Source organism: Rhagoletis pomonella, unplaced genomic scaffold, assembly GCF_013731165.1.
Source record: "Rhagoletis pomonella isolate Grant_MI unplaced genomic scaffold, Rhpom_1.0 Rhpom_scaffold_00013, whole genome shotgun sequence".
NCBI lineage: Eukaryota > Metazoa > Arthropoda > Insecta > Diptera > Tephritidae > Rhagoletis > Rhagoletis pomonella.
This window is the reverse complement of record NW_023458567.1, coordinates 14,920,852-14,943,221: the sequence shown is the minus strand read 5'-3', so window position 1 is coordinate 14,943,221 and position 22,370 is coordinate 14,920,852. Positions and strand designations below refer to the sequence as shown.

The following is a 22,370-nucleotide window of genomic DNA, read 5'->3' as shown; positions in this document are numbered from 1 at the left end:
GAAATTCCGTTCAACAGTGTCCTGCCGTAGACGCAGCCTGAAAGACACACTAATCTGTTGAAGCAGAAGGAGAAAGGTCTCGTGCTCCTGCTGCTTCCACAGCGTTTCGTAGATAATCAGGAAGTTCGCCATGGCTTGTGAAGTGAAGAGTATGGTGGCCACAAACCATGTGAGCATGGTAGATGGTAAACGTTGCCGCCAGATCACGCCATGCGCATAAAAAATTAGTACCAATGGTAATTGCATAGAGATGCAGAAGCGTTGGAGGTTGAAGCTTCTGCTGCGGCGCGCAACAAAGCGCAGTCGACGTTTAGAGTTTGCTTCAATAGGCTGAATGCCATGAATTATGGGGATAGTTGAGGACGCGTCTCGCGAGTAAATTCCTAAGACCGCAGCGTACCGAAACCAAGCGTGCAATTGTTGATCCATTGCGGGTTTAAAATAGACTGCGGTTAGTTGTTGTTTCCAATCGATTGCCACACTACATGCGTTCTTATAGTGATTGACAGTTTTGTTTATGGTTTGTTAGACAGTAGATCGATCGTATCAGTGTGTTGGTCGGAGCTAGTGTTCATTTTAATAAATAAACATTCGTGTTATATTTAGAGTTTCAATATACAAATAAATTGGCCTGATAATTTTTAAACAGAAAGTAACAAGTTAAGATTTAAATATATGAATGAAATGAAAATTTTTCGAAAAAATCCCAAAAAGTTTCCACTGTAATACACAAAAGGTCGAAAGCTATCAAAAAAGTTTCTATGAGCTTTTGAAAGTTTTGAAAAAAAATCCAGGATAATTTAAACAAGTAAGAAAGTCTAAGTTCGGGCGGAGCCGAACATTAAATACCCGGCGCAAGTATTAAATATATGTTTTCCACCTTTCCGAAAGCTACCGCTACATGATAAACCGGGGTGTATACATTTTAAGTAAATTAGCGTCCTTAAATTTCGAAATATTGAAATTTCAAGCATATCTGAAATTTACCGTTATATGAAAAGCGGCCTCAATTTTAGTCCGATTTCAACAATTTTCAACGGTTTGCTTTTATGTGGCAAGCACAATAACCGTACCGAGTTTGGTACAAATTGGTAGAACGGTTACCGAGATACATATATGTATGTGATCATAAGTGGGCGGTGCTACGCCCATTTTCCAAAATTTTGTCATAAACGTATTTCTTGGTAAAGAATTGTAGCAATCATCAATTTTGAATAAATTAGCTTCAATATTTACTGATATATCGAAGATTTTGTATTTCTCGAAATTACAGTTATATGGGATGGGGGCGTGGTTATTGTCCGATTTTAGAAATTTTCGGCCAGTTGGTATGCTGTACCAGGACCAACAACTGTGCCAAGTTTGGAAGAAATTGGTGTAGCGGTTACCAAGATATACACATGTAACCATAAGTGGGCGTGGCTACGCCCATTTGCCAAAATTTTGTAATATTCTTATTTTTCGTCTAAAACTCATTGCAAATATCAATTTTGAGTGAATTATCTTCAGTAGTTACTAAAATATCGCAGTTTTCGTTTTTCTGAAAATTACCGTTATATGGGAGGTAGGCGTGGTTATTATCCGATTTTTAAAATTTTCAGCCATTGAGTATGCTGTACTAAGGCCAACAACTGTGCCAAGTTTGGAAGAAATTGGTGCAGCGGTTACCAAGATATACACATGTAACCATAAGTGGGCGTGGCTACGCCCATTTTCCAAAAATTTATAATATGCATGTTTTCCGTCTGAAACTCATTGTAAGTATCAATTTTGAGTGAATTATCTTCAGTAGTTACTAAAATATCGCAGTTTTCGTATTTCTTAAAATTACCGTTATATGGGAGGTAGGCGTGGTTATTATCCGATTTCGCCCATTTTCAATACCATCCGTCCCACGCCCAAAAGAAGTTCACGTACCAAGTTTCGTTAAGATATCTCAATTTTTACTCGAGTTATCGTGGGCACAGACGGACGGACGGACAGACAGTCACCGCTTAATCGATTTCTCTTTTCATTCTGATCATTTATGTATACATTTGTCTATATCTATCTCGATTCGTTATGCCTGTTACAAACAACCGTTATGTGAACATAGTTATAATACCCTTGTGCACAAGTGCGCTCGGGTATAAAAATACCCGAAAGTCCGCAAATACACAAAAAAGTCCCAAAGTTGCCAAACTTTTTTTTACAAATTTTGAAAGCCTCGAAAACAGTCCTAACGCACTGGAAAGTTACGAAAGAACTTCTAAAAGTTCTAAGAATATATATCGAAATTCCCTTTAAGTTCGACAAATCATGAAAAAATCTAAAATCTTTTGAAAATCAATTGGAAAAAATTTCAATGAACTCTGGGAGCTCCTAAAAAAATACCAAACACACTGAAAAATTTCCAATAAGCTTTCAGTAGTTCAAAAAAAAATTTCAGAAAAGTCTGGAAAATTTCTTCACGTTAGAAACGTTCTGAAAAAATACCAAAAAGTCCCATAGAAATATCGAACAATTCCGAATGCTCCTGAAGAAATGCGAAACTGCGAAAAAGTCCCAAAAATATCTACAAGATGCCGTGTGAAAAAGTACAATAAAATATCGAAAAGGTTTAGAAAGGTGCAGAAATCAGTCTAAAAAAGCCTTGTGAAGCACGAAAATACTGAAAAAAACCTGAATAGTCCCGAATGAGGAGCAAAAGAATACGAAGAATCTCGAAAGCTCTGGAAAAAGGTCAAGAACAAAGTCTTTGAGATCCCAAAAAATTCTGAAACACGTAAACATTCCGTAAGCTCCCTGATAAATCCCGAAATGTCCTGAAAAAAATCCCGAAAAGCTCCAAGAAACTCTGGTAAGTACGTGACTAGCACTATAAAATAAAAAAAAAAATTTAAATAGCCCTGAATGAAGAGCAAAAGATTACGAAAAATCTCGCAAGCTCCGGAAAAAGGTAAAGAAAAAAATCTCTAAGATCCTAAAAAGTCCTGAAAAACGTAAACATTCCGTAAGCTCCCCAATAAATCCCGAAAAATCCTGAAAAAAATCCCGAAAAGCTCCAAGAAACTCTTGTAAGCACGTGACTTGCACTATAAAATAATTGTAAAATTGTTGTGTTAGGATAAACCAATAAATGAAATGAAATGAGATTGAAAAGGTGCAACTCTGATTATATATTAAAATAACACGTAGTGCTCCAGAAAGAAACTAAGAAAAACCATAACAGTACGAAATGCCTGAGAAAATCCCCGAAGAGATGCGAGTAAGAAACGAAAAGTCTCGAAAAAATTCCGAAAGCTCCCAAAAGCTCTGCCAAAATCATGTCGAGTTCGGTTCCGAAAATATCCGCAAGGGCAGAAAAAATATTTCAGTATTCCAAAAAGGCCGAAAGATATTGAAAAAATACCGATTCCAGAAAAGGGCCACATAAAACACATTTAATCACGAAAAATTCCGAAGCTTATATAAAGTGTCCGAAAAAATCTGAAAGTCCTCGACGAAATAATCCCGATTCCGGAAATTCCTGTAGCCAACACAAGTAAATACGAAAAGTTCCGAAAACGTCTGTCAGTATTCCGCAAAAAACAGAAAACTTCTGAGAAAATTTCAAAAAGTTTACAAGTCGAGAAAAAAATACAGGTAGGTGGAGAAAAATTGTTGAAAAATCAGCCTTGCAAATCCTTAATGCCGAGAAGTCCATATAGAAAACGAATATTCAAGATAAATTAAACAGTGGAAAGCCTTTGAAAAACGCCTGTGAAAATCTGAAGCGACTTGAAATAAACAGTAAAGTTCTGAAAAATCTCAAAAGAATTCATAAGCTTCGGGTGATCCCGAAAAAATAAGAGTGGTAAAAAAAAAAATTGCGAAAGTCTTCAAAAGTCCAAACTGCCTGAAATAATTCGAAAAGTTTTGGAAGTCAAGACTAATGCCGAAAAATCTAGAAAGGAAATGAAGAAGTCTTGAAAGTTCTCTAATAATGTTGATGTGTCCTCAAATGGCTTTAGAAATTTTTAAAAACTCCCGAAAAAACACAAACAAGACTTAAAAGGTCTCGAAAAATTCCCAAAACTGCTGCGAAAAATTCGACAAAATTCCTAAATTACATGAAAAAAACCAGAATGTTCCGCAGGCTCAATAAGAACAGGGACATTCCCAGAAAATTCAAAGGGGCTCTCAGACAAGATCTCGAGGAAACAGTAACGTCCAGAAAAAAATTCTGAACGAGTCCATAAAGGTTAAAAAGGAAAAACTTCGGAAAAAATGACAAAAAAACTCGAAAACTTTTTTAAAATCTCGGAGAAAAAGAACCGAAAAGTTTCAAAATGTCCCGAAGAACTCCCAAAAAATTCTGAAGAAAAAATGTGAAAAATTATGAGTCGATTAATTTTTTTTTAATTCAACAAACATTTTGCTAGAAATGAAATCAAACGAAAATGTCATATCTAAGGCAACACCGGTGGCAGGTCATCTAAGTTTTCATCAGCGCACGCAAGTTACGAAAAATTAGACAAAAAAGGTTTTAATATTTTTTAAGAAACATATGCTGGACAGCGAACACTCAGACGTATTCAGAGCACATTAAAACTGTATAAGTATCACCAGATGCATAGCCATGGCAGTGGAAATCTACAAAGAGTTGATAAATATGTTTACTCTTTTAGAATTATGGAAATCATTGCATACAGGCAGGCGCTTACCGACATGACAAAGGGCAAATCTAAAACAAAGAAACCCCGCGCTGAAACTTCAATGCGCTGCAGCTGCAATTGCATGGAAAATTGTTGCAACACTAAGCGATATTGAGCGCCTCTCTCTCTCGCTGAACTCAACAAAATAATTTTGCTCAATAAATGTGCCACTCTGCGTCCCTGTAAGAAAGGGCTAGAAATTTGTTAATATAATGAAAGGTCAAAATAGTACCAACTGCTTGCAATTATCGCTCAAATAGCACAAATACCACACATATGTGGCGACCGGTATGAACCACCACAGGTCGGCCCAGTAGTAAAAGCGACGTACGCCATTATTATCTAAACTTAGCAGCATCCAGTAGAAATTTGAGCTCAAATCGAGCATAAATGAAGTCATGATACCGAGTAGCGACCAGCCAGCAAAATCATTCAGCAGTTCAAATGCTTTGTGGAGCAACGCATAAATCTCTCTGACTGACAATAAATACGCCAGCGTACCAAGTCTGCCATAGTCTAGCATGTCCAATAACTGCCGAGTTGGCGCCACGCGAAAGGCGACAATCTGCTCCAACTTCACACACAAACCAAACAAATAGTGGCGCAATATCTGCATGTACACCAACAGCTGGAGCGTGCGTACACGTGCGGTGCATATGAACCACAGTCCACGCCAAAAATAACCTCCATAGTCCACTAATACAAAAGAAGCCACCATGAAAGGGAGTACACCGAGCATGGATAGCGCTAGTTGGTAGATGAGAAAGCGTTTCAATTGCCCTAGCAGCTCAGAGCTACGCGCGTCCCAACTCAGACGCAAGCGGAATGACTCCTCGATCTCTTGTAGCAACAAGAAGAAGGTCTCATGCTGTCGCTGCTTCCACACTGCGTCCAAGAGTATAAGTAAATTTGTGATGTATCTTGTTGTGAAGAGTATAGCAACCGGTATAAAATGGAATGTTAGCCCATGTGGGAAGGTGTACCAGTAGATGCTGCTCACAAATAATGCGGAACCGACAGCGCACAGTAGGCAAGCATAGCAGCGTTGTAGCGTATAGTGGCGATTTGGTGATTGTTTAGCTGTAATGCAAATGGTGGAGTTCAATTTTATGCAATTAGTTGAGTTATTACTGTAAGTGCTTGGCGTTGCACTTAAATATATGCCAAAGTAAACACAAACGCGCAACCAACTGCGTAGCTGTTGCTCCATTGCCCGCCGCCTTGAAGCTTTGAAGCGCATCTAAAGCGGCGCGCTAACAGTATTTGATACGATTGACAGGCGTTTTGATGGTGGATTGTATTATTAATTGCTAATGACAATACAAAATCGATTTGGCATGTTAACTGTGAAAGGCTATAAATATACGGCAGCTGGTGGCAAATTTCATTGCTGAGGTCAACGAATAAAATTAGCGCAGCAGGCCATTGAGCCTGGACTAGTTGGGGGATAAGGAAAGAGCGCGCCGTCAAAAAGTAAGTTAGTATAATTTGAACCGGTTTTTTATCCTTTAGTTCTTCATAAATGCTTCAATATAATTGTTAGTACATAGTACTACATACGTATTTATGTACTTTTATGTATTTCATAAAATGCTCTTTTGGAATTAAGATTTCCATGCTTTCAACGCAATGGGACGTATGCTGGGTTTGAGATGGCAGAGTGTGTAATAACACCGCAGAAAAAATAGGCGAACGATTTACCTGAGGTAGGAGTACATCTAAAGAGAATCTAACTCTATCAAAATGTTGGAAGTTCTCGCGAAATGTAAGGTTGACATCACCGCAGAACACGGAAATGCGACGAACGAGACAAGGCTGAAAGCAATAAACAGCAGGCGGAATTAAAATACCACAGCTGCCTCTAGACGGCCGACAATTTCGGCGTGGAATTGGTGTTTTGGGCGGAGACTTCGAAATATTGACTCCAGCTTCAGCTCATTACCATTAGCTGAGATAAATATGTATATAAAGAGCAGGTTAGATGACTCATGGACGGATACGTAGCAAAGTGTATGCAATCGTAGCAATGTGTATACATTTTGTGGGTATGCATTTAGAATAATTGGTTTTAGATAGCAGTGAGTGATAAGCAGCTCATTCGTTGAGTAGGCGACAAAGACACTAACACAAACAAAAATCGCACTTTTCTATGCCACAAAAGATTCAGCTGAATGTTTTCAATGTAAAAAAATAAAAAGTCAGTTGCTCTCCTCCGTCTAAAATGGATCGAATACTGCACTTTCTGCTCCGTTTCTGCATACTTTTTGGCATTTATATACCACTGCCTAAGAGCCGCCTCATCGAAGTGAAAACTTTTGTACCAGCATCTTTTCATAAGCGCCCACTTTGTTTCAGCTTGAACAGCACGCGCTTCAACCATATTACGTGTATCTACAGTGGCCTCTTAACACTAACTATCTGCGCACTCTACGTACACGCTCTCCTCGGATCTGACATCGTACCCACACTACCACTCACCTGGGTAGCTACATTGGCAATCTACACTATTCAGCTGTGCACAAATATTCTTATAATAATGGAATCAGTTTTTAGAGGCTCACAGCATGCCGCTTTTCTACAGCTACTCGAGCAGCTAGAAGCCTCGTTCAAGTTGCGTTTGCGGCAGGATGTGCGTAAGCCTGTCCCGCACTTACAACACTTCATTTGCAACTTGTTTGTGTTCTCCTTTTTTCCACTTGCGTTCTTCATAATTACTTCCCATTGGCTCGACTTCATTGGCTTCTTTTGGCATGGCTTGTGGTCTATACTCACCTTACGGGTGCGCATCATCCAAATTTTGGTCTACGTGCGCTTACTACAGCACTATCTGGCGTGTCTTTGCGTGACGTTGCAACAAATTGTAGCCTATCGGCTGTCACCACAGCAAATCAGGTTGAATCAAGAATGTGAGCAGCAGCAGTCTCTGGAATGTCTGTTAGCTGTCAAGGAGGTCTATACCAGCATTTGCAAGGCATTCGCGTTACTAAATTACTTCGCAGGCTGGTCACTCTTCGGGATTGTCATCTGCTACATGCTTGACGCCACTTGCAACATTTATTGGACGCTGATGAGCGTAAATGGATTTCCCAATCGGCGTTACTATTTTATTGCAGGCCCGCTAACGTTCTTACCGCTTGTGGTGATCATTTGGTACTTGTGTTTCTTGTGTGAGAAATGCAAAGCAACGGTGGGTGACGGAAAACTATTCCCAAAAAAATTGCTAAATAAATTCTGCATACTTTTAGGGCTCCAACATAAACCACTTATTGAATAAGATAAAAATTTCGAGTTACACTGTGTCTTTGGCATCTCATCGTCTGTTATTGAATGAATTTTGCTCACAGTTACAACTACAACGCATTGAAGTAACGGCACAGAATTTCTTCACTCTGGATTGCCAGCTACTGATGACTGTACGTAAAGTGAGATATACTCACAAGAACATTTAGTTATCTCACACCATTTATTTCATTCGTTTTCAGATCATACATGTGACAGCCAGCAGTTTGGTTATACTTGTGCAATTCCTGTTGTTCTGGTTGGACATGGTTGGCGGCAATGTTTTGCGCGACGGCACATTGAAAATTGTAGGCTGGTATAATTCGACGTTGTAGCTAACATCATGCTGCAATTCTGTAGAAAATAAGTTAATGTTTGATGTATAAAACTTTAATAAATCCAACTTTTATCATAAAAATTTGCCAGGAGGACATACGGCTCGTCCTCATAAATGTAAAAAAATCAAAGAAATTTTGTAATGAGCATATACAGGTAAATTGAAGAATATGAGTGATTTCATATGAACCTACCAGAGAGCTGTAAGAATGTAATCGATACGCTAACGTTTTTCCTTCAATACATGCTCAGTGTAAAACCCTAAATAAATTAAAGAACTTAAAAAAAACTTTCAGAAAGAATTCAAAAAAATCGTAATATGCACCGAAAATTACAAGAAAATGCAATTTATTCCAAAAAATATAAGAAAACTGGCGAAAAAATCACTGTGAGTTCAAAAAAATGCAGAAATAATGAAACATCAAAATGCTACAATATTAAACAAAATCGGAATGTTCGGAAAATCTCGAAAAGAGTAAAAAAGTATCTCCAAAAATCTGGTAAGACCCTCAAAATTTGAGAAAAGGCCCAAAATATATCGAAAAATGCTTACATACCTCGAAAACACAAGGTACGAAAACATTGAAAAAATCATGAAAATTTCTTGTTCGACCCGAAAAGTTCTAAAAGATGTCTGAATAAATGAAAGATATGTTTCATAAAAAAATCCGAAGTATATCGTCAATATTGTCGCACACAACCCTAAGTCCCGAAAAAACGCAAAGAAAGCGAAATATCCCATAAAATCAAAAAAGTTAAGAGAACATTCTGAAATGCTTTGAAACAGCTTCCAAACCCATCAAGAACAGAGTTTGACGAAATCCCAAAAGGTTCCGCCAATATTTTGTAAAGTTCGAAAAATTTTGAAATTTTTTCAAGTTTTTAAAAATTCGCAGAATTAAAAAAGTGAATAATAAATTATAAAAAATAATTTTTAAGAAAAAAAACTTCACTAAACTCATGATCCAATGATCGGACTTAAGCAAATAAGTATGGTGAGGTTCCCTTAAATCCGAAAAGTTATGAGAAGTAATCCCAAAAAAAAAAAGAACTGATATTCTGATATATTTTTAAAAACCCGAAAAAATAAGGACCAAAATGGAACAACGCACCCAAACACATACGATTTTTTTTTAAAAGTCCCTAAAAGTTCCCTGCTGCAAGTTTCGAAAAAGTCAACAAAACCCCGAAATCTGGACAAAGTCACGAAATGTTTCCGAAATATTTTGAAAGTTCCCCAAAAGTTTCGGGAAATGCTATGAGGACCAAAAAATGGAGGTTGAAAAAAAGAACAACGAGAAAGTAAAAAAAAAATTTAAAGCTACCAAAAAGCCTCATAGCCAAGAAATTCCCAAAAAAGTGAAAAGTCCCGAAAAATGTCAAATTTGAGAAATGGTTCGAGAAAACTTTGCAATGATAAGATTTAAGTAAATAAATAGCTGAACATGAAAATTGTTGAAAAATCCCAGAAAAAGCATAGATTACGCAATCCCGAAAAGTTAGGAAAAAGGCTAAAAGCACTTAAAATAAAAATGGATAAATTCTGAAAAATTTTGTAAAAATACTAATCTTTCTGTAAATTTAAGAAATTGTTTTTGAAAAGTTCTGAGGAAATCACGAAAATTTCAAACGCTCTTAAAATATACTGATAAATCCAGAACAAATTATGAAAAATTCTTAACATTGCTGAAAACAAATCCGAAGGTAATTAAAGTACATAAAAATCGAGAAGTTCCGAGAGCAAGCCGAAAAGTGCAATACGCCCCGAAAAATGTCAGAATAAGCCAAAGAAGCCCAGCAAAAGAATCGCTACAAGTCCGAAATGCCTTAAGAAATCTGAAAAGCTTTGGTACAATTTGGTAGCAGTCCCTAAAATATTAAGAAAGGTGCCGAAAAGATATCGAAGAAACTCTTGAAACCTTCTGAAGGAATTCCAAAATGAAACATAAAAGATTCCGAAAGTTGCTGAAAATTTCTGAACACTAACAAAAAAGTTTTGAGAATATTTTGAGCGTTCTCATCAGTCCCAATAAAATTTTGCCAAAATCCGCAAACGTCAGAGGGAGCACTGAAAGTGCGAAACGCTAAAAACCCACCAGAATTCTTAAAAAATGTTTAACAGTAAGCTACGGAAAACTTATCGAAAATTATCGAAACATTTTAAAAAGCACTGAACGTCCCGAAAAAAACCATTATATCATATATATATATCATATATAGATAAGCAAGATCATGAAAATATATCGAGAAGAATATAAAATTCCGCAAAAAAAGAACTTTTCGAAGAAAATCTTAAAAAATTCATGAAAAACATTGAACAAGTTTTAGTATTGTTCTGAAAAAGTCTCATAAAGTTGCGTGATCTTTTAAAATCGTTTTATTCTGGATACTAGATGATTCCTAATGTCAATCGTTATCGATGTTATTGACTCACTGTCGATAAGGATGTTTGACATTGAGCAACCGGCCCTGAGTGTTTAGCTGCAATTCGAAAATAAAACTAGGATTAAAAATTTATTAAATTTATTTTTAGGTCAATTTGAGCATAGACAATATCGGGAAAAGATCGCCTAAAATGGTTGCGATGTATTAAAATGGCAAAAAATAGACTACTATTATTTTTAATAAAAATATGAGCGAAGAGACTTAAAACACAACTAAAAATCGTCAAAGTAGCGCTTACGACAATCTTTTATCCAGGCGACGATATATGAATGTTTATAAACCTTTTAATAATTTTTCAACAAAAATAAGCTGAAACTTATATAAAAATCACACAACATAACATATGATGTCCTGAATGTATAAATATTTATGCCTAAAATTAGCTAACATGTAAAAGACGTATGCAAGACCACCTTGGTGACATGTCATTAAAGATGTCTTTGATGTAGCGGTAAACCAAAAATTATTAATCACGGCTAAATCGCATGCGAAATAATGGAGATTAGAAGTTGAAACTGTTTATATTCGGCTTAAAACTGTATAAGTATCACCAAATGCATAGCCATGGCAGTGCAAATCTACAAAGAGTGGATTAGGATTATAAAAATCGTTGCATACAGGCAGGCGCTTACCGACATGACGAAGGGCAAATCCAGAACAAAGAAACTCCGCGCTGATACTTCAATGCACTGCAGCTGCAATTGCATGGAAAATTGTTGCAACACTAAGCGATAATGAACACCCGATCTCGCTGAGCTCAACAAAATAATTTTGCTCAATAATTGCGCCACTCTGCGTCCCTGTAAGAAAGGGCAAGATTGCCTTTAGAAATTTGCCAATATAGTGAAAGGTGAATATAGTACCAACTGCTTGCAACTATCGCACAAATAACACAAATACCACACATATGTGGCGACCGGTATAAACCACCACAAATCGACCAAGTAATAATAGCGGCGTCCACGAAAATTATCGAAACTTTGCAGCATCCAATAGAAATTTGAGCTCAAATCGAGCACAAAAGTAGTCATAATGCCCAGCAGCGACCAGCCGGCAAAATCGTTTAGCAGCTGAAATGCCTTGTCGAGCAACGCATAAATCTCTCTGACAGCCAAGAAATACGCCAGCGTACCAAGTCGGCCATAGTCCATGTCCAACAACTGCCGACTTGGTGCCATCCGATAGGCCACAATCTGCTCCAACTTCGCGCACAAACCAAACAAAAAGTGACGCAGAATCTGCATATACACCAGCAGCTGGAGCGTGCGCATACGTGCGGTGCATATGAACCACAGTCCACGCCAAAAGTAACCGCCATAGTCCACTGAAACAAAAGTGGCCACCATGAAAGGCAGTAGGCCTATCACGGATAGCACTAGTTGGTAGATGAGAAAGCGTTTCAATTGCTTTAGCAGCGCAAAGCTACGCGCGTTCCAACTCAGACGCAAACGGAATGACTCCTCGATCTCTTGTAGTAACAAGAGGAAGGTCTCATGCTGTCGCTGCTTCCACACTGCGTCCAAGAGTATAAGTAAATTTGCGATGTACCTTGTTGTGAAGAGTATAGTAATCGCTATCCAATTGAGTGTTAAGCCCTCTGGAAAGGGGTGCCAATAGATGCTGCCCACAAATAAAGCGGAACTGATAGAGCACAGTAAGCAATTATAACAGCGTTGTAGCGCGTAGTGGCGATTTGGGAATAGTTTAGCTGCAAGGCGAATGGTGGAGTTCAGTTGTATGCAATTAGTTGAATTATTACTGTAAGTGCTTGGCGTTGCATCTAAATATATGCCAAAGTAAACACAGAAGCGCAACCAACTGCGTAGTTGTTGCTCCATTTTGCGCTGCCTTGCAGCGTTTAAGTGCAATTTAAAGCGGCGAGCTAATAGTATTTGATATGATTGACAGGCGAATTGATGGCCGAGTGTATTATTAATTGCTAGGGACAATGATAAATCGATTTGCTATGCATAAATACGATTATACTTACGAAAGCTGGTGGTAAATTTTATTACTTTTACATTTGGGAACTATACAAAATATATCGCTTTGGTGAAGCAGTCTGAAAAGTAAAAAAACGGTTTTAAATGAACGCTTGCAAGCAAGGTCCTTTTCGTTCTAAATTGTATACGAATCTAAGAATATGAGCGTACATAAAGAAGAATATGAAGATTTTCGAAAAGCTCTGCAATACGAAGGCCAACGAGAAGGTTTTCCTAAAGCAATGGAAGTTAAATATAGATAACTTCTTCTGCTTCATTTAATCCCAAGCAGGACATACGGCCTGCGCTCCATCTGGATCTGTTTCTGGAAATCTCTTTGTGCTCCTGCCAGCTTAGCCCGAGTTGCTTCGCCTCTCAATCGTATGTTTTTCTCCTCCTTTCACGCGGTCTGCCGGGAGGTCTGCCTCTGCCGATTGGGGGATTTCATTCCAAGACCGTTATTGCAATACTACCGTCTTCTTTGCGCAAAGTGTGGCATTACCTCTTCAATTTCTGTCTTTGAATTCAGATTTAATGGGGCTCCATGCTACAGTTTCTGAGTACCTCCTCATTTGAGATTGGTTTAGGGAAAACAATTCGGAGTATCATTCCAAGAAATTTGTTATGAAGGCCGGGTTATTGCAGTAGTCACATTCCAGGTGGAGCTGCCATACACCAGCATCGCGGCCACATTGGACTTGAAGCTCCTATCTTTAAGCTGGAAATCAGATTGTTGTTTCACCGCAACGTGTACATCGCACCAATGGCCGCTCTAATTTTACTTATACGGCGGCCAATTTCTTCGTCTATGCCGCCACTGAGGGCAACTTCGCTGTCAAGGTATGTACAATTCCTCAATATCTGTAGAGTTTGGTCAGCGACTAATACGCCGCCACTATACTTCCGTGGCGTACGTAGGGCTTTGGCTTTATCAAAGTTGTTTCTCAGGCCTGCCGCCTTAGCTGCTCTGTGGTGCGTTGCCCATTTTAGACAGATTAACGACATATGCCGTCAGCGTAGTCAATGTGCTGCAGTAAACTGGGCATGGACCATCGAAGTTGGCAGTTGGCAGTAAATAAAAGGAATGGGAGTATGCAGCCTTATCGAGCCCTGCTGAAAACTTGGAATATCTCAAACAGCTTTCATTTGTAAAGTAGCTCCATCGTATGTACGTATGCAGATTTAATAACAGCTAGGATTTTTCGGAGACTCCTCTGCGACTCAGTCCAACTCTCTCTCTCTCTCTATGAACAACAATATCGACCTTTTCGAAAGCGACAAACATTAAATGCAGATCAGCTCTGAACTTGGCGCACTGCTCGTTGATATTCTCACTGTGTTAATATAGTCTGTGAAGGCGATCCACGCGCGGAAACCCGGCCAAGAGTTGTCGATAGTCGAATTAAGATGTTCCCTTAAGCGCTCCAAGATTACTTTTGCAATGATCTTTCCGTTCGCAAAAGCACTACTTGTTTCACTCCTTCCTTTTTCGGAAGTTCGAAAAGTCTTGAAAAAATTCTTTGAAGTCCTGGAAAATCTCTAAAGAAACCGTAAAGCTGCCGAAAAATACCTAAAAGCGGCGAAAATCCTGGCAATTTCCAGATAAAATCCATAAAAATTGCGAAAAAGCCCCATAAAGCTCCTAAAAAAGTTCTAAACAGTTTTAAAACAAATTATTGAAAATACCCTGAAAGTGCCTAAAACGTACGAAAATCCTCAAAAGTTCCTGAAAAAAGTAAGAAACAGTTTTAAAACAACGAAAAATTTCCAAACTGGTTGAAAAAGCCCGGAAACCTCCATAAAAATCCGGAACCAAATACGAAAATTCTCAAAAACTTCTGAAAAAGAAATAGGAACTATTCTAAAAATATGAAAAATTCCTAAGACTTGAAACTTCCTGAAAAATTCTTAAGGAAATACGATCACCGTTAAATTCTGAAACTACGAAAACTTCATAAAAGTGTCGAAAAGCCCTCAAACGTCCTGGAAAAACCCCGAAAGTAATACGAAAATCCTCAAAAGCTCCTGAAGGAGACACAGAACAAAACGGGAAAATCCTCAAAAGCACCTGAAAAAATGGAAACAGATCTGAAACGACGAGTAATTCCTACAAGTCTTGAAAGCCTCTGAAACGTCCTCAAAAAACCAATTTGGGACTTTCTAAAAGCGACGAAAAATTTCTAAACGTATCAGAAAGAACTGAAACGTCATGAAAAATTCAGAACAAAATACGTAAATTCTTACAAGCTCCTAAGAAAATTTAGTGAAAATTCCTGAAAATCTGAAAGAGGCCTGAAATGTCTTTTAAAAGCCAGTACAAAATACGAAAATCCTCTAAAGCTCTTGAAAAAATCTGAACAATTGTAAAACGACGAAAAATTCCAAGAGTGCCAAAAAGCACTGAATCGCAAGTGCTTGATACGCTCCGACTGTAGGACCGGACAACGAGAGAGAATGTGTTCAATTATTTAATTGCTCCTTATCTCCATCTCGGCAGCTTTTGCAGAGAGTATTTTTTGGTGTTCGTAATGATTGGATCATTGGTGTAGTAGCACAACGAGCGGTGATGATTTCGGTATGGACTTTTATTGCAGATGTATTAAGTTTCAGAAGGTCTACTTTGCTTTACTTTTTTATTGAGCTGAACTCCTTCTTGGTAAAAAATTCAAGACACACCACACTGTTACTGCCAAAATGTACAATTCTGTACAAATGCTTGTCTCACAAGTAATTAATAACAGCTATATCGTCTTCTTAAATATTTCCGACGTGATAACAAAATGGTGGTAAGTGGTACAGAGCTATCTGCGTCGTCAATGGGTATCTCAGAACCGTATATGGCCATCTAATTTCCTTGAATATTGCTTGAAGACACTACAGTCGTTCAGAAGACGAACGCGAATTGCTGTACCTTTTATAGGGAATGTGCCTCTGATTCTACGGAATGACTAAAGTTGCAATGGAAGGATCAAGGTGGGACTTTCTGATGTATACTCCAGCTGCCATGAAAAGATGCTCAAAGTCAGTGTTAGATTTCTGGTGGGATCCCCAGTCAACGACCGTCTCGCCCAAATGAAAGCACCTTCTTCAACATCTCTTGACTTTCCCTCCACTCTCAGACTAGCGCAGTTTCCGACACTATATTAAACCCGTGCTTCGCGAATTTGATGCTAGGGTCAGCAAGGTAAGTATTTTTGGTCCCACTGTCAGAAAATTCTGCCCCCATGACGAAACTTCCGTTAACGAAATAAGACTAATCGACTCGACGATTGGCTAATGAGGATGAACAGAAGATAACGCGAAATCCTAATAGATTTATGGATCTTAATACATCGATTGTGTCTTGCTTCCGATGACCTACAAAACGCCTACGACTCTTCATAGCATCACAAACTGGCCAAGGTACCATTAGGCGTATGTGCATCAAGAACGAAATATTAGGCTTCTGTAGAGGTTTTAGAAGTCAGGAAGAGCCAAAACTCATTGAATACTTAATGCCGCTCTTACGATATTTGGGCGATCACTTATTAAGCTTGACTGTTTAGGTTTGCCCTAATTCAGGCTGCTGGTTGAATTCGTTTTGGATTCAATCGGATAAATCTCTTATTCGCTTAACAATGGGGATATTTCACTATCAAAAAAATTAAAGACGAACACCTTGCTTATAATCCCAGGCAAAATCCTAGTCGTCTTGATCAAATCGTTTTTTTTTTTTGAGAAAACCAAAAGAGAGGGTGCGGTGCGACCTTTGTAATAGCTGTCGATACCTTTCCTATATGTTTCTCCAATATACGTCACGGTTCTTTAAAGACATATGGGTATGCCTTGTGCTAATTTCCTGTAAAAGGCACTGACTGCAGTCTATGAATAGCAGGAACCTCAAGTTTAAAGTCTTTTCAAAATTTCCTTTCTCTCATTGCATATACTATAATACTATGTACACTATATAATAGTGGAAAATGGTACTTAAAATTGTAGCGACAATGGTAAATGTAATGGTAATGGGAATTTTTTGATGATGGTTATTGTATTGGTAATGGTAATGGTAATGTTAGTGTTATTGGCAATGGCAATAGTTAGGGTAAATGGAAATGGAAATTAGAAATAGTAATGCTAATGATCAAAGAAATTGTTATGGTAAGAGTAATGGATATGGCAATGGTAATAATATTGATAATGCTAGTGGTAATAAGAGTAATTAAATGGTAATGGTAGTATTATCCATAGCAAATGGTAATTAGTATAAGGGGATGTAAATGCTAAGAATAACGATAACGGTATTTTTAATAGTAATGTAATCATAATAGTATTGTTAATTGTAATGGAAATGTATATGATGATGTTAACTGATTATTAAAGGTATAGTTAATGTTAGCGGTATTGTTAATGATAATCGTTAAGGTCGCAATAAAGATAATGCTGAAACATTATCTATAGCCTATTGTAATTAGTATGAGGGAATGGAAATGTTAATGGAAATGCCAATGGTAATAGTAATTGTTATGAAATTGGTAATAGTATTGGTTATGGTATTAGTTATGACAATAGCAATGATTATGAAGCAAGCCGAGACCCCACTGTTTTCGGCATGCATGGAATTCGGCAAGGCTCTGGCCCGATGGCATACTAGCGGCGGCAGCGAGAGCAAGCCCTGACCTCCTGCTTAACATGTATAACAGCTACCTTAGGGCCCGGGTCTGTCAACTCTGCATGGTAGACACAGCAGGCAATATGGTGGAGAGTCTGCTAAAACACGCTTGGCGTCAGTCATAGAAAACAAAAGAGTCCTTTCCCCCCGACAGCATGGCTTCAGGAAGGGACACTCAACTATAGGAGCAATCAGTGAAGTAGTTGAGGTGGTACATAAAGCCGAAGAAGCCTGTCACCAGGCACGGCCAATAGTGATGCTGGACGTCTTGAACGCCTTCAACTCGGCAAGAGAAGACGACATGTTGGAAGCCTTGGAACGGTCATTAAAGGTACCAACATATTTGCTAAATATTTTCTCGACTACCCCAGAGACCGTTGGCTATTGTACGACACAACGCAAGGTCAGAGAAAGAGACGTATAACTAGTGGAGCGGCATAGGGGTCTGTACTTGGCCCAGACCTCTGGAACGCCACGTAAGTAGTCTGATGCGTATTTAAATGACGGAGAGCGCCTTCCTTGTCGCCTTCGCAGACGACGTGACTTTCATCACAACAGCAAGAAACACCCAGCTGGCACAACTCAAACTGAACCAGGTCATGCGTAGTGTAAGTGGATGGATGAGCGATCACGGTCTGTAATTGGCTAGGGCCAAAACAGAGATCGTACTGCTCACCAAGAAATGGATCTCAACAATTATAAACATGATGGTCAGACTTTAGCTCGTCACATCTTGTATGTCTACAAAATACCTAGGGGTGAGGCTAGAAATAAATTCACATTCGGGGAGCACATTCATGGAGTATGTGAAAAAGCTGCACAGAGCACGGTGGCTCTGAGCCGGCTGATGGCGAATGTGGGCGGCCTGAAACCATGCCGTGGGAAACTTTTGATGACAGCACTCCAGTCGGAGCTCATGTACGAGGCAGAAATATGGGCCGACGTATTGAAAGTAAAAAAATACCGGGTTAAAATGTCTTCGGCCCAAAGCAGAGGGGCTACTTGCTCACGAGCGAAAAGAGATTTACAATCTAAGTGTAGAGATAGGCCGTACAGCTGCCACGGCAAGGGCCTGCCAGCAACTATTACAGCAGTGGCAATAAAACTGGAACACGAGCACGAAAGTTCGATGAACGCTCATCCTGATAGCTGACCTTCAGACATGGTTGAAACGACCGCACGGGCAAGTCAAGACAATAGCCATGAGGCTAGGCTATAGCAGCGCACTCCTGCATCTGAAAACATGCAGAATTGCGGTGCCAGATGCGAGATTCTTGCGCGGGCGGTGGGAGTTTTGTTTTAGTGGGTAGCCCAACACGCTTCGGTGGGAGTCCTACAGTCGGGGAAGGTAGTATAGAGACCAGCACCCCCGCCAGTGCATAAAGCATTTCCCCTTCCTACGAACAAAAAAAAAAAATGATTATGGTAATGCAATCACCAACGGTCAATTAGTACTAAAGAACTTCATATTACGAAATTCCATTAAATTGCATACTTGCTCCCTTAATTCACTACTTTTCTTAATTAAGAATAAAATTACCTTTAATTACTTGAAGAAATATTGCCACCACGTTAGTCCAAGCGCATCGTACCGCTAATTACTCTCAACTAAAGGTGACTAATTGCATACAATTTCTATGACAAATGACTTAAGACACATTACCGCTTCTGACTTTCCTTGTTTCCGTCATTCAAAACATTCAAATATACCTGCAAGCTGCCAAGCGAGACATTAGCATTATGGAAAGAGACTTGAGTATTTGGCTACGTTGCTGTGGCGTATTCGGTATCTACGTGAGCGCTGTGAAAGAGAAGCTTTCAAGACCACGAAAGCACCTGGTAGCAAAATCACGCAGCAGCAGGCGTTATGCCTGGTCTAGGCAGCGCACAAGCCTTGCCTACTTGCTGCAACGCTTGTATTTGGCGGCGCTCGCACTCATGGTCTGCACCCTTTATGTGCATGGCTTGTGTATGCGCGAGATTGAGTATGGATTGGTGCTCACTTGGCTGGTGGCCACCTTGGTCTACACCTCACAGTTGTTTACGCATCTCTTCATCTTCATGGAAGCGCTGTGGAAGCGGACGCAACATGACCGCTTCTTGCTGCTGTTGCAGGAAATCGAGGTGTCATTGAAGTTGCGTCTCAAATGTGACGTTCGCAAGCGTCAGCTGGTGAGCAGGCTACGTCGACTATTCGTGTACATGATGCTACTTTCGCTGGTGGGCTTATGCGTATTTACGACGGTCTCGGTTTTACTGCAAGATATTGGCTACTTCTTTCATGCCGCTTGGTCTGTCATCACTTTGCGCGTGCGTCTATTGCAGATGCTAATTTATGCCTGCATTATGCGCCACTATTTGGAATGTCTATGCCGTAAGTTGCGGCAGGTGGTAGCGTGCCGTACTGCGCCAGCCAATCAACTGTTGGACATTAACTACGAGAAGCTCGAGTCTGTGGAATTTCTGCTAGCCATCAAACAGAATTATGCGCTGATCTTTAAGGCAATGCAGCTGTTGAATGATTTTGCTGGTTGGTCACTTTTCGGCATCATTTTTGGGCACATGCTCGACTTCACCTGCCATGTCTATTGGACTATATTGGGTTTGGATGGCTATGGCTCGCCTTACAATTACATTGTAGCTTTGCCGGCGGTGCTGCCTTTTAGCGTGATCATCTGCTATCTATGCCATGTTTGTGATCAGTGCAAGCAAATGGTTTGTATCGGTCTATATTTTTGGCTAAAAAATCTACTTTTTCTAGCACAAAAAATGCGCATACTTTTAGGGTGACACGATGGCGCATTTGGTTAGCAGACTCGTTTGTGTGACTTCGTCAAAACCAATGCAGCGATATTGCGCTGTTGCGCATCAATTCTCGACGCAATTACAGCTGCAGCGAATCGTGATAACTGCTCAGCATTTTTTTGTTCTGGATCTGCGCTTGATTATGTCGGTAAGCTTATGAGTATGCAACAAATGATTTCACTGGAAAAAAAAAAATCTCTACATAGATCTGTACAGCGATTGCTACAAATCTCGTAATACTCATACAATTCTTGAAGAGTGAGAATAATTGGGATGATATTGTTGAAAGAAGACGGCTTGCACACCTATCTAACAAAACTATTCATTAAGTTAAGTCAAATTTGATATATCTTCTTTTCCGCAAAGAAAATAACTCTTTTAATTTTGAATTAGAAAAAAAAAATGAAATTGATCAAAAATATAATGTTGCGACGTAATTGCTTTGTTTTCATAATGGCCAAATGACTGATCAACCCGAAGGTAGAGAAATCCATAATCGGGGTCGATGAATACGAATGAGGAGCATGGGCTTTAGGGCCCACTGAAAATCTGTAGTTAACAGCCGATTCTGAGTTAACTACGCACCGTGAATTTGGCCCTTGAGCTCTCAAAAGAACACCCCACGCTCCTCATTCGTATTCATCGACCCCGATTATAGATTTCCCTACCTTCGGGTTGATCAGTCATTCCAATTATATTTTCGACCAACTAAACTCATAAAAATTTCAAGTAGTGTAGGCCTTGACCTGGACTTTGACAGTTTGAGTACGCAATGGGAGTTAATAAAAACATTAAAAGCTTCCGTGGTTAGGTAGAGCTTTGTTCGATGTCCTTAAGTTGATTATATCAAGTTGTAATTGCGACTTTCATCCAGGTCTCCTATAGAGGTATACATAAATCCAAAGACCACATTGGGTTACCAATTGCTAGAAGCCGACGATTCTGCTAAAGAAAAATCATATAAAATTGTCTTACAACACGCTGAAAATCCTAGCTTTTTTTTTACAAATTTAAGTTTCATAGACGGTCAAAAAAGTGTTGATGAATACCAACATTGTCCGAGTATCGAGAGAAAGTTCTCAACGCTTTCAATATCCTGCTCGTTTCAACAACTTCGAAGGAAAGTTTTAATCTCTAGCTTTATGGTCGCTTTGCATGTTTGTCCATTGGAACTTCCCTTTGTGAATTCAGGGTTCACAAATTTTATTATGTTAATAATTCGCTGAATAATATGATGCCACAGAGGAAACCTAAGGACCTCGTCAGCTTTACCTCTGCCATCTCTTCTAGCAAAGATCCATTCTCAGAAGTGTTTATGAACATAGAACCATACGTTCGACCCTTTCTGAACTGACCTGAGCCTTTTTAGATAAACCATTTTGATACTTTCCCCATAAGAACATCAGTTAGGTAAATATTCTGCGACCACTTTCTAACCCTCTCCCTTATAATGAAATGTTGATGGTGTTAACTCACAGAAATAAATAATAGTCTCAGGCTTCGCAGGGCCGGAAAACTGGACATGGAAAGATTTCTCACTGTCTTACAGACCTATGCCATCGTGGTCTCTGGTGACATACCCATCCGGTACATGTGAAAGCTACGACGGTTATGACCAGTTAAATTTCCTCTGAAAGAAGAACAAATTGCATGACCTTTCCAAGATCTTTTACAACTTACCAATACTTACTGCTTTCTGCGTTTATTGAACTTTTCGAGTCCCAAAGTAGTACCTTTGGATCCTGTTGTGATCTGGCAAGGAGTTCAGCATCGTCCTGTTTCTCGTAGCCAACAGTTAAATAGTGTCAAAACAGTCCTGAGAAAATAACTAAAAATGCGCCTTTTAATACTATTCAAAGTATATTCTGGCGCAGGTCGAGATTGCGGCCTGAACACTGTAGTTACTCTTTTATTTACAAGCTTTGACACGTCCGTGCATAAATATGAGAGCATTTATTCACATTTACTGGTGTGAGATTTCGACCACATAGAACCGCATACTTTCACCGAGGAAACGAGATCAAGTTGCGGGAATCCATTTGACCACATTCTACCGTCTGAGATTTAGGCATTAAATTTCCTATCAGAACAAATTAGTTACGAAATGGCCCCAAATAAGTACTGAACTAGGCCCCAAAAATGATGAAAAAGTCCAGAAAAGGCCTGACCTAGTCCCGAAAAACTCATGAACTAGTACCA

The 22,370-nt window shown here is 39.2% G+C and overlaps 1 protein-coding gene across 1 annotated transcript in view; it reads left to right on the top strand.

Annotated features, from left to right (window-relative positions):
* The window catches only part of LOC118748873 (microtubule-associated protein futsch), a 509,684-nt gene that overhangs the window by 438,003 nt on the left and 49,311 nt on the right, over window positions 1-22,370 (top strand). The window lies entirely within an intron of this gene.